The following is a 12,090-nucleotide window of genomic DNA, read 5'->3' on the forward strand; positions in this document are numbered from 1 at the left end:
GTCTTGAATCAGTGTTATTTATCCAAACTAAAAGTGCTCATCGGTCGGCTGATTCTACGACTACAATGCTATTTATCCAAACTGAAGATGTTGTCGATTGCCTTCACAGTGCTATTTATCCAAACTGAAAATGTGTTGACGGGAAGAAAGGGGAGGAGGATAAAGTCTCAAAGGTTGTTGAGAAGCTTTGTGCAGGGCAATTTGTGTGTTGGATTTGAAGGGGCACTGAATGATGCACCCCCTCTTCTATTTATAGTAGCAAACCTCTTCCTAGCTGAACTAGACTTGTACTTAGATTAGTACTCCTCAACCCAATCTCATTAGGCCTCGGCCAATCCTAACTCCAATAGGACTCTAAACCAGGCTCTTTAACAAACCACATTCATCTCAAAATCCTTAGCCTTAAAGACTCATTATTGCACTAGGTTTCAACTATCCCCTTATCTAAACCAATCTTCTTCACAATGGGATTCAGCCGACCCTGACTAGATGGCCCGTGATGACTGCACGGCCAATGATAGGACTCTAAATGGTTATTGGGATGAGAGTCACTAAACTCACCTAAACTATTATTTTGGGCCGAAACATTGCCCCCTCGCTTCTAAGGTCATCGGCCAACAATTTCTGGCCAAGCTTCGACCTTGAAGAAGCGAAACAAACCCTTAGCATATCACCGAAAAAGCCTTGATTATCCCAACCACTCAGGGGCATTTATAAGGCACGATTGTACAATCTCGATCCTGTCAGATTCCTTGCCATATGGCATTTCCTTGATACGTTTATCCTTCAATGATGACATTTGAGGCGTGGGGATACCAAAACGTCTCTTTGCCATTAAACTCGCCATTATACGCAATCATGACACCTCAATTCGTGAACTTTTTAGCCTTTTAGATGAGAGCGAATACTGAAACGTCCATTCGCTATTAAACTTGCTGTTACATACAATCATGGATCCTCAATCCACAAGCTTTTTGGCCTCTTCACCTGGATTCTTTAAATATCTGCTATGATTACAAACTTTCCGATCGAATTTACCCTTCACTCTTTCAAAACTAAACTATTGATCTTCTCTCCAAATGCCTATAAATACTCAACTCATCTTGATTTGAATTTTTACACTTTTAAATCCCTGGAATTTCTCGCCATTTGTTCTCAGCCTAGAAAAGAAACCAAACTTTGAAACCCAGAAAACCTTCAAATCTTCATCCATGGTTGCTAACAGCTTCATCACCAAACTCGCTGAAGAGTGCAACAAATGCCGAGACTTCATCGATCAAAACACCATTAAAATCATTCGTTCTGAGGATGATTCAAGCACCCCGCTCCCACCAGACCTTGAGGCCTCTTTTCGAATATAGCATCCTAGAAACCATTACCTCGATGCAAAAGGCCCAATGCCTAGAACCCCTTCTCCAAGGGTTCGACTAGTCGAAATAGGAATCAGCCAAACCCTAAGGGGCTTGGCCCTCGACCCCTGCGGCCTGGGGTACTGATAGGAGCATATTTATGCTACTTAGTTATGTTATTTCCTTACATTTAGTGAGTTAATTACTACTTATTATAGTGTTTTGAGCTATTTTCGTTTGTTTGTAGGTCCTAATGACAAACTTGGCAAGAAAAAGCAATTTTGAGCCTTTTAGAGCAGTTTTGGGCTTATTATGGATAGCTTGTATATGGAGCAAGGTGGATGGACGAATTTGGAGTCAAAAGAGGTTAGAAACATGCTACAAATCAGAAAAGGAAAGTTCATGACAAAGAAGATAAGGAAAGTGTAAGAAAAGAGGAAACATTATCCAAAACCTTATCCAACCTTATCTTATCCAAACCTTATCCTATCTTATCCTAACCTAATCTTGTTCTACCTTAATCCTAGCTGCAAATGGACCTAAAAACCAAATTTCTAGAAGCCCTATCTGACCCTAAAAGGGTGCCACACCTTTCCCCCCCCCCCTTTTATGCCTTCTAGAACACCCAAAGTCAGCCATAAAACACTTAGTTTCTAGAAGGCCCAATTTTGGAAGAAAATTCTTAAACCTTTTTCTGATTGGATTCTGATTTTATTTGGCCTTTTTCTCTTGGATTTGGATTGTATAAGTCCATATCTGAGATTGATTGGGCTAGGACTTAATTCCCAAACCCTTGCCACAACTTAGGGGCCCAAAAACACTTGTATCATCTAGGTTTAACCCTAAATCTGATTGCTAGGGTTTCGGCCATGCTATATATATCTGCCTATTATTGTGCCGTACCCCCTTACACACCCTAGGCAGCCATTCATCCCTTAATTCATTCATCGATTCACATCATTCACCATCCATTTAGAAAATACATTTTGTGCCGCAAGTCCTAGGAAGAAGAAGGAGTGTCTTGGCTTCCATAGGAGAAAGACCATCTTGTGCCGCAAGAAATCTACATCCATTGGAGACTTTCAGAGTTCTTTCTTTCCTTGTTTCGTTTCCATGTTTATTTTAATTTGCTTTTCAATTGTTATGAACATGTGTAACTAAGTTTTTCTTAGTTAGGGGTGAATTCGAAACCATGGGCATATGTTTTATATGAATTGATTTCCTCCAGATTTTGTTTCTTGAATTGTGGATGTGATTTACTTAATTGATTTATTGAGAACTTGTTCTTGTGTGTTGATTAAGGATGCATACTTAGTTTTCATACATGAATTTGATGCTAGGATATAAGGAAATTTCACCTAATCGTTATACCTTATATTCATAAGTAGTGGAAATCACTAGTCATGATTGTATTAAGTAAATTCTAGGCAAGAGTATCATGCAATTCATAGTTACGAATGCCTAGTCAATGCTTAGGGTTTTCAAAAAGCTTAATGATCTTTGATTTTATCTCTATTATGCAGTTCATGTAGGGAATTTGATAAGAATAATTTGATTGTCGATGCGTATTCCATCCAATTCAATGAAACTAGGAAAATCTGAAAGTTAATTTGTGCCTTTCACAATTAATTTGGGGCATTGTCATTCATGGTTTAAAAGGGATAAAATCTGGAAATCAATTTATGTTACATATGTGCATGTGTGGAGAATGACCCCCTAATTAGCCTTTTTCCCATTCAATTCACCTAGTTTAGTGCTTAATCTGTTTAATTTACAATCTATTCATTTTAATTAATTTCGTCCAAATCAATTCCCCATTTTATTAAGTGTGTTAGATTAGTTAGAAAAGTGTTTGAATATGTCCAAATTAGTGTTTTGAGTCTAAGTTAGTTAAATTTCGTCCAAATCACCCTTTAGAGTCTAGTTTGAGTCTATTTGAGTATTTTGGGCTGTTTTGAGTCTTTTTAAGTTGTTTTGAGTCATATAGGTCTAGGTAAGTGTTTTAAAGTTTAATTTTGTGTTTTTAAGTCAGTTTAGAGTAGATTAGCATCCCTAGTTAATCCCCGGTTAGAACGATCCCTACTTGCATTTATACTACAATTGTCACAAATAGGGTTTAATTTGTGTGTCAATGTAATTTTCACATCAGGTACTTGGGTCACCCGAATGGAGCCTTACTTTGGAGGAGACTAGAAAACTCTCGGCATCTTTTATGCTATCAAGCTCTCGACCATTGAAATCAACATAGATCGAGAACTGCTAATTGCTGCCCTAAGCTTCTAGTGTTTGGCCACTAATACCATGATCCTTCTGCTCGGCCCTATTGGCCCAACCGTGCTGGATGTCACGGCTATCTTGAGTACTTCCCATTCTGGTCTTCTAATGGATACCGCTCTATCTCGATATCAGTTAGACTTGGACTTGAAGGTGGTTTTCGACAAGCGTGCCATCGAAGCTCTGAGGAATGATGGTTGAGAGCTATCGAAAGAAGAAGTGCATAAGCTGCACAAAAACTTCTTCAACTACAACACCCTGATCACCCATTTCGTTGGTTTGGAAGGGGATGCTATCAGGAAGGGGAACATGAGGCTTTCTTGTTCTACTGATACAATAAATTTGTTTTTTGTACCAAGTTGAACAAGTGCATGGTAGAGAATATGCCAGTGGCCCAAGCTCTGGCCAGTGGCCACGTCTTAGTCCTCAGCCCAGCCATCATAGACAACCTCTCTTGATGCTTGGCCGAGGCTACTATCGGGAGAATAGATCCACACCAAAATGGCCCGCTCTCGGTCATTCAACTATGGCTGCAGGTCTATTTCTGCACACCGAGGCCAGAGATCCCAAACTTCAATTCTTCTGAAGCTATGAGCCTTCAACTAGCCTCATACCCCGTTCCTGCTCATTTGGCTGAAGATGTCTTCAAATACTTCTTCGACCTTGAAGACTTGTCGGATGACGAGTTTCTGGTCTGCCGTCGCCATAAATACCCATCTTCCATTAGGCTCCCAACATTGATGTGGGAAGAAGCAGAAGACGCAGATCTTCGATAGTCATTGGGATCATTTATCCTGGCTCGCTACCTTTCATTTGATTGTGATGCTCGACAGGCCAGTTGGGAGGTCTACCATCCTCACTTCATGGCTCATCAATTGGGCTATATATGGGTCTGCCCCATTCCGCTCCTTACTTCTCGTGCCTCTTGAGCCGAGAACGCTTCTTGGCCTATTCGGAGAGGAAGTGCGAAAAACCTAAGAAGGAATTCCAAGATCGGTGTAACAAATTCTGCCTTTGGCTGTAAACCCCAGAAACCTACATACCAGCACCTTCGCCAACTGGTGGGATGCTTATGTCAAGGATTTTTTCGATACATCAATCGAGGAAGTTTCAAGGAGACTTTTCGGCAATCGACCGAGGAAGACTCTCGCCTCTAAATCCAAAGAAACGGCTCAAGGTATACATCTCTTACTTTCCTTGTTTTCTTCCCACCTTTATTTATTTAATCTTTATTTTGATTGGAGCTCAGTTTTTCCAGGTGGTCATTTAATAAAACGAGCCAATGTGGTCGTCATGGTCGCGGCCAAGAAGAAACTCACCCCTCCTCCTAAAAAGGTTGCGACCGTTGCATCTTACTCTATCGGACTAAGTCCAGCAGCGGCCCCTACTGTGCCGACCGGCAACATTGCTCAACCTCAACAACGTCTCAAGAAGCAGGCAAAGAAAAGAGAACAAGAGATACATGTTATTTCAAGCTAATCCACAGGAGCAACCACTCATGGTGCCTCTCTCCCTTCTCTGGTTGTTAAGAGCTCGACGGGGGTCCCTCAAAACCTTCCGGCGGAACAGGCGACTGAGATTCGTCCTACTACATTGGCCGCTATTAAAACAATCATCAACCCATTGCTCAAGGGTTTTGCAACTCTAGGGTCGATCATGGCTCCTAACGTTGATCTGCAAGTTGCTGCTTTAGAAAAGATGGCTACCATGGCCGAGAAAAACCCTCCCTTAAATCTAAGGAAAACTGCAACGATCATGCTGGAAGAAAAGGTACAACCATTTTTATAATGTCCTTTTATTTTGACTTCATTGGCTAATGATCAATCCGCTTTTATGTTTAGGAAGATGAGAATGAAGTACTTCCGCTGGTGAGGCATCCTCAATCAGCTGAACTTTCGACTACCAATCTTTCACCGGTAGTTGAGATGAGTGGCCAGGTCGAGGCAGTTGGCCCAGTCGGCACTCTTGCAGTCTAAACAGGTATAGGACATGGAGCGACGCCTCATGTCAAGCCAAAGGCGACAGCAGAGACACCAGTTCATCTCTATGACCAAAATCTCGGCATTCCTCTTCAGGAAGTTACTTCGACCTCTGTAATGCTCGTCATCATTTTTATATATTAATTCCCCGACTTAGAATTCTAAACTAAGAAAATATTAAATGTCAAATGCCCAATTGCTCATTTCACCGAAAATTCTATGCGCTGAAAAACGTTATTTATATTTCTTGGCCACCCCAGTGGCCATCAAACGTAGATAACCTTCATTAGCCGCATGAATTAAAAGGCTACCTTAAACACTGAGCTTGGCCATTAAGCTCTATAGTTTCGAGCAACGAATCCACAGACATGGTCGAAGTCTCTTATCAGTAGGTCTAACACAACTTCCTTATCTACCATCCCTTTTGGATCATCATTTTCTTAACAACTTTTTTTATGTAGCTTTCATAGGTAGTCGAGCTCGACACCCTCATTTCCAGCACTTCTAGGGTTGCCGGGCCTTCAAAAACCATGGCTGAATTTTTTGCGGCTGTGTTTGATGCTTTCACCAAGCTGCAAGAGCTTTTGTCTCTTTCGGCCTCGTAAATCCTTTAATGTAAAGGCCTTGATTATATAGGGGAATATCTGAATGGCCTTACAACCAACAGTTTACTGAGCAATGAGAGTGTTGTTCACCTGTCTCCTGTCTTAGAACAAACCCAGGAATATTTCACTATCTTTGAGCGAGCTCTTCGGACAGAGGATGACCTTATGGCTGCAACAGTCACTCATAAAGCTATTCGACCAGAACTCAAAGCCATAAAGGTAAAGAAGGAACGATTGGCCGATCTCGACCGTCAAATAGCTGAACTTCAAAGTCAAAGGTCAGCCGTTGCTTCAGAGCTTGAAAAGGATTTCAAGTCAAACAAGCCTCGACTAGCGGAATACGCAGCTGGCGCGAAGTGGATACAGCTACAACTTGACAAGAGAACCAGGCAGGCTGAAGTCACAATTGGCGAAGTGAGGTGGTTAGAACTGAAGGCTGCCCTCGAAGTTTTCCTTCCTTCAACCCCTTATAACTCTATCTTTAGTTGTGGGCTGATTAATTTCTGTAATTTTGCTTGTACAACCTTTGAAAATCAATAAAAAAATCTTTATTCCTGCATTCCCTAAGAGACTGGGTAATATTTCTTTAAGAACTTTCCATTGATTGGTAATTTATGAACTAAGCATGTTCGATCCTTGAGGTGGTACGCCCCCTTGCCAAGAACTTTATAGACGACAAAAGGTCCTTCCCAATTTGGAGACCATTTCCCGAATTTAGGATCTTTAATCCTTACTGGTAACACGGTCTGCCACACCAAGTCACCTTCACCGAACATCTTTTGCCTAACTCATTGATTATAAGCTCACTCGGCGATCTTTTTCTGCACCATTAGTAAATTATAGGCATCAAGCCGAGCTTCCTCCAAATCCTCCAACTTTTACCTCATGACCTGATTATACTTGGCACTGAACAAACTGCATTGTTCGATAACTCGTAACGGATATATGCTTAGCTCAACCGGTAGTATGACGTCGTGTGCATAAGTCAATGCATATGGCATCGTCCCTGTTGTTGATCGGAGTGAAGTTCGATATGCCCATAATGCCTCGTTTAACTTCAAATGCCATATCCCAAGCTTTTCTTTTATCATTTTCTCGAGAATACCAATTAAAACTTTATTTCTTGCTTCATCCTATCCATTTGCCTGTGGATAATATAGTATAGACTGATCGACCTGAATTTTCAAACTCGCCACGCCGAATCTTGTCATGATTTTTTCCTCCACAAAATTACAAACCTTTTTAAAGGTTAACTTGACGTATGACTTTGATTTGACCCACTTAGTGAAGTAGTCCATCGCAACGAGTATCCATGCATGCTTTGTTGACCCTGAAGATGGCGTAATTTTGCCAATCACATCTATGGCCCATCCTCTGAACAACCATGGTTTGGTGACCAAGTGAAGTAATTCAGCCGGGACTCTTTGTATAGGCCCATGGATTTGACATTGTACACACCCTCGTGCGTATTAAATGCAATCTTTCAACATACTCGGCCAGAAATATCCGTGTAGGCGGAGCAACCAACACATTTTGGGTCTGGATTGATATGCCCCACATATTCCTTCGTGTACCTTTGTAATCTCTTAGGCTGCCTCTTCTGGGCTAAGACATGATAATAACAAACCATCTTCACCCTTTCAGTACAACTCATTCTGGTACATTACGTAATTTGTGGCATGTACCCTTATCTTGTGGTCACTGTTGCTAATAGGATTATCGAGATATTGCATAATTGACTTTCTCCAGTCATTAGGTAACGTCTCGACCGTGCAAACATATGTAAGATCCTCTTGTTCTAACAACGAAGGTAAAGACATAACTCATGTACGAATTACGTTGTCATGTTGGAGAACTTGTTGATTAATCAAGGTCGGGTATGGACGTCGCACTACTGGTATAACCCAGCCTAGCTCGCTCCTCAGGAGTTATGCTCCGGAGGCTATTTGAGCCAATTCATCTGCGTTAGTATTTCGAACTCGTGAGATGTGCTTGAATGTAATGTCGTCAAACAATTTGGCTAAATAGCTGGCAACCATGTGAGAAGGCACTAGAGTACAACTCATGCAACAAAAAGTTCCATTGAGTTGGTTAATCACAAGTTTTGAATCGCCAAGAACAAGCACGTGGGCTACCCTCAAGTTGTGAATGACACTAAGGTCGATGATAAAGGCTTCGTATTCAGCCTAATTATTCATACAATCAAAATCCAGCTTAAGAGAAAAATACCATCGGTAGTGATCCGGGGATGGGATGACTATCCCAACGCCAGCCGAGGTCGAAGTACTAGAGCCATCAAAATACATCGTCCAATGATTATCACATGTTTCCACCATGCCAATTTCGGCGCCATTGCCCTCAAAACCGTATGGTGAGGGATGTTGGACTAAGAAATCGGCCAGCGCCTATCCTTTTACAGCTTTCTAGGGCACGTATTGCAAACTAAACTCAAATAGTGCCATTGTCCATTTTCCAATTTGGCCTTTCACTATCGGTCGAGTAAGCATATAGCAAATAACGTCTGTTTAAGCAATGACATGCGTAACATAAGGGAGCACGCAATGTCGTAGCTTGGATGTAGCGAAGAACAAAGCTAAACAAAGTTTCTCAACGGGTTAATAGTTTATCTTGGCGGAGTTAAGATTTCGGCTAAGATAGAAAATGGCTTGTTCCTATCCTATGTCATTATCTTGTGCAAAAAGATAGCCAATGGATTCCTCAACGGCCAAAATATACAACTTGAGTGGTTTACCGTGCCAAGGTGGCACAAGGACAGGTGTGGTAGTGAGGGAGACCTTAATTTGTGTAAAAGCATCTTGGTGCTCCTCACGCCATTTGAATTTGTTCGAATCTTTAAGTTTCAAGAGCGTGGAGAAAGGTTTCATCTTCCCTGCCGAGTTAAAAATGAAACAGAAAAGGAAATTGATTTTACCGAGTAGTGATTGTAATTGTTTCTTGGTTGTCGAGGTTGGAGCATCGATGATCGCCTGAGCTTTATTTGCGTCCATTTCAATGCCACAATGATATACAAGAAAACCTAAGAAGTTGTCAGCGATACACCAAAGGCTCATTTGGTAGGATTCATTTTAAGGTTATGTTGGCGCATACGAAGGAAAGCATGCCGAAGATCATCTAAATATGTTCGGTGACATTTCGATTTGACTACAACATCATCAATATAGACTTCGATGATGATACCAATTAAATCATGAAAAATAGTATTCATAGCACGTTGGTATATGGCACTGGCGCTTTTTAGGCCGAATGACATGATGACCCATTCGTAAGTCCCGAGTGCCCCTGGGCAACGAAAAGCATTTTTGTGGACGTCGACCTCAGCAATGAAAATCTGGCTGTAACCACCATCCATGAAGGATAATATCTCATGGTTTGCTGCTGCGTCGATTAACAAATCTGAAATTGGCATTGTATACTCATATTTAGGGGTTGCCATATTCAAATTTCAAAAATGAATACAAATACGTAGAACACCACTTTTCTTTAAAACTGGGATGATGTTCACCAACCATTCGACGTTTCTTGGTTGTCGGGGGTGGAGCATCGATGATCGCCTGAGCTTTATTTGCATCCACTTCAATGCCACAATGATATACAAGAAAACCTAAGAAGTTGTTGATGATACACCAAAGGCTCATTTGGTAGGATTCATTTTAAGGTTATGTTGGCGCATACGAAGGAAAGCATGCCGAAGATCATCTAAATGTGTTCGGTGATGTTTCGATTTGACTACAACATCATCAATATAGACTTCGACGATGGTACCAATTAAATCATGAAAAATAGCACGTTAGTATGTGGCACTGGCGTTTGTTAGGCCGAATGGCATGATGACCCATTTGTAAGTCCCGAGTACCCCCGGGCAACAGAAAGCAGTTTTGTGGACGTCGGCCTCAGCAATGAAAATCTGGTTGTAACCACCATCCATGAAGGATAATATCTCGTGGTTTGCTGTTGCGTCGATTAACAAATCTGAAATTGGCATTGTATACTCATATTTAGGGGTTGCCAAATTCAAATTTCGAAAATCGATACAAATACGTAGAAAACCACTTTTCTTTAAAACTGGGACGATGTTCGCCAACCATTCGACATATTGAGTTGTCCGAATAAACTCAATTTTTAAAAGTCGAATGAGTTCATCTTTTATGCCAAGTTGTACTTCGGTCGAGATTCGTCGGGGGAAGGGGGTTTGGCGGAACGGTATACAACCAGGTTCCAAGTAAAACAATCTTTAAATTACTTGAGTAAATTACAAAGCGTAGTCTTCATAGGTTGGAGTAACAAAGCATTAATAAACAAAGGTCGTGGGTTTTCGGCCGTTCCAACATTTACTTCCTCTAAAGGGTCATTGACTTGGGGCCGACTATATTCAAGCTCGTTCGGGGCAGCTTGAACCTTGTCAAGTGATAAAACTGGACCATTGTCCCATTCGACAAGAAACTCTACCAAGTTCACTCCCGAATTTGGTTGCTTGGAAATAGCATACCAATGGGCCAACAGTCGTTCCATGGTAGATGAAACCGCGGCCCGATGCCTATCTTGTTTGGTATCACCAAATCTTGGTGAACAATCTAGGCACCTACCTCGATGGCTTTCTGAACTGAGATCCGAGTCGACCGTCCTTCGTTGTCAAAACCTTGCAAGGTGATGTAGCCAACGTGATCGTCATAATAGCGAGCCTGAATCATATTCACTTCAAATGTCTGATTGTTGGCCAAATGAACCACCACCAATTTTTCGTCCCAGAAGATGATGACCTAGTATAATGATGAGGGGATGGAGCTCGTTTGATGGATCCAGTCACGACCTAGCAATGCATTATACTTTGTCTTCGAATTGACTATGAAAAAAGCGGTCATGTGATTACGACCTAGGATAGTTACCTCCAACGGAAGTACTCCTTTGGTCTGGGATTTGTCACCAATGAAGCTGCTCATGGTGACCCCTGATGGAATAAGTTCATCGTTAGAACGACGTAATGCCTTCATGATATCAACGGGCATGATTTTGACCGTTGTTCCACAATCGACTAAAATTTTGGAGACTGGATATCCTTCAATATGAGTCGTAACATATAACGGCTTCAGATGATGGAGATTAATGGATGAAGAGCGATGAAACAATTCGGCAAGAGGTGCTTTGATTTTATCTTCTTTTGTTGCCAGCTCAATTTCTTTGGCAGGCATTAAATCGACTTGCATGGCTTCCTCGGCAACCATGTCGCCGTCCATGAAATTTGGTTAGTATGCAATTGGTTGGAACTTGGTAGGTAAAACATAGACCATGCTGATTTCCATATTATCGAGGATCGAATAACCCACCGGGTCGCGATCTTCTTCCTCTAGACTTTCGGGTAAAGTGTCATGTGCGTAAGCAGTATCCGTTTGCTCTTCTTCAACTGGCGCTAGGGTATGCTCCTACAATACGTTCATTGGAGTCTTCTCGTTCTGCATGCTGACCTCGGGTTTACTCTGCGTTAGAACTAGGTTTTGGCCTTGTAACAATATACGAGTTTGTTCCTAATATGCGATGCAAGCGTCCCTTATATCAAGGTAACCATCTAATCATGCTACGTGTTCCTTTTTATCGGCAGTAAGGTCAAAGAAAGACACGGCTGAAAAGACTTCGAAATGGTATCATAAATATTGGAGGTCCTCGAAGCTGAGAACTCGAGCCTCTCGTATATGCTGGAACCTAGCTTTCAACACTGGATCTGAGGTCTTTTGGATGATCCGTTCAGCATCGGGGTAGGTTAGAACAAGATCAAAAGTATTTTGGCATGCTTACGGCAAGCTATATAAATCATTTGCCGAATGCTTATTGTGAAACTCCCGCCTATATTCTAAAACTTTATCGAGAAAT

This window comes from Pyrus communis, chromosome 14 (genome assembly GCF_041283825.1).
Source record: "Pyrus communis isolate YQ-2024b chromosome 14, ASM4128382v1, whole genome shotgun sequence".
Classification (NCBI taxonomy): Eukaryota; Viridiplantae; Streptophyta; class Magnoliopsida; order Rosales; family Rosaceae; genus Pyrus; species Pyrus communis.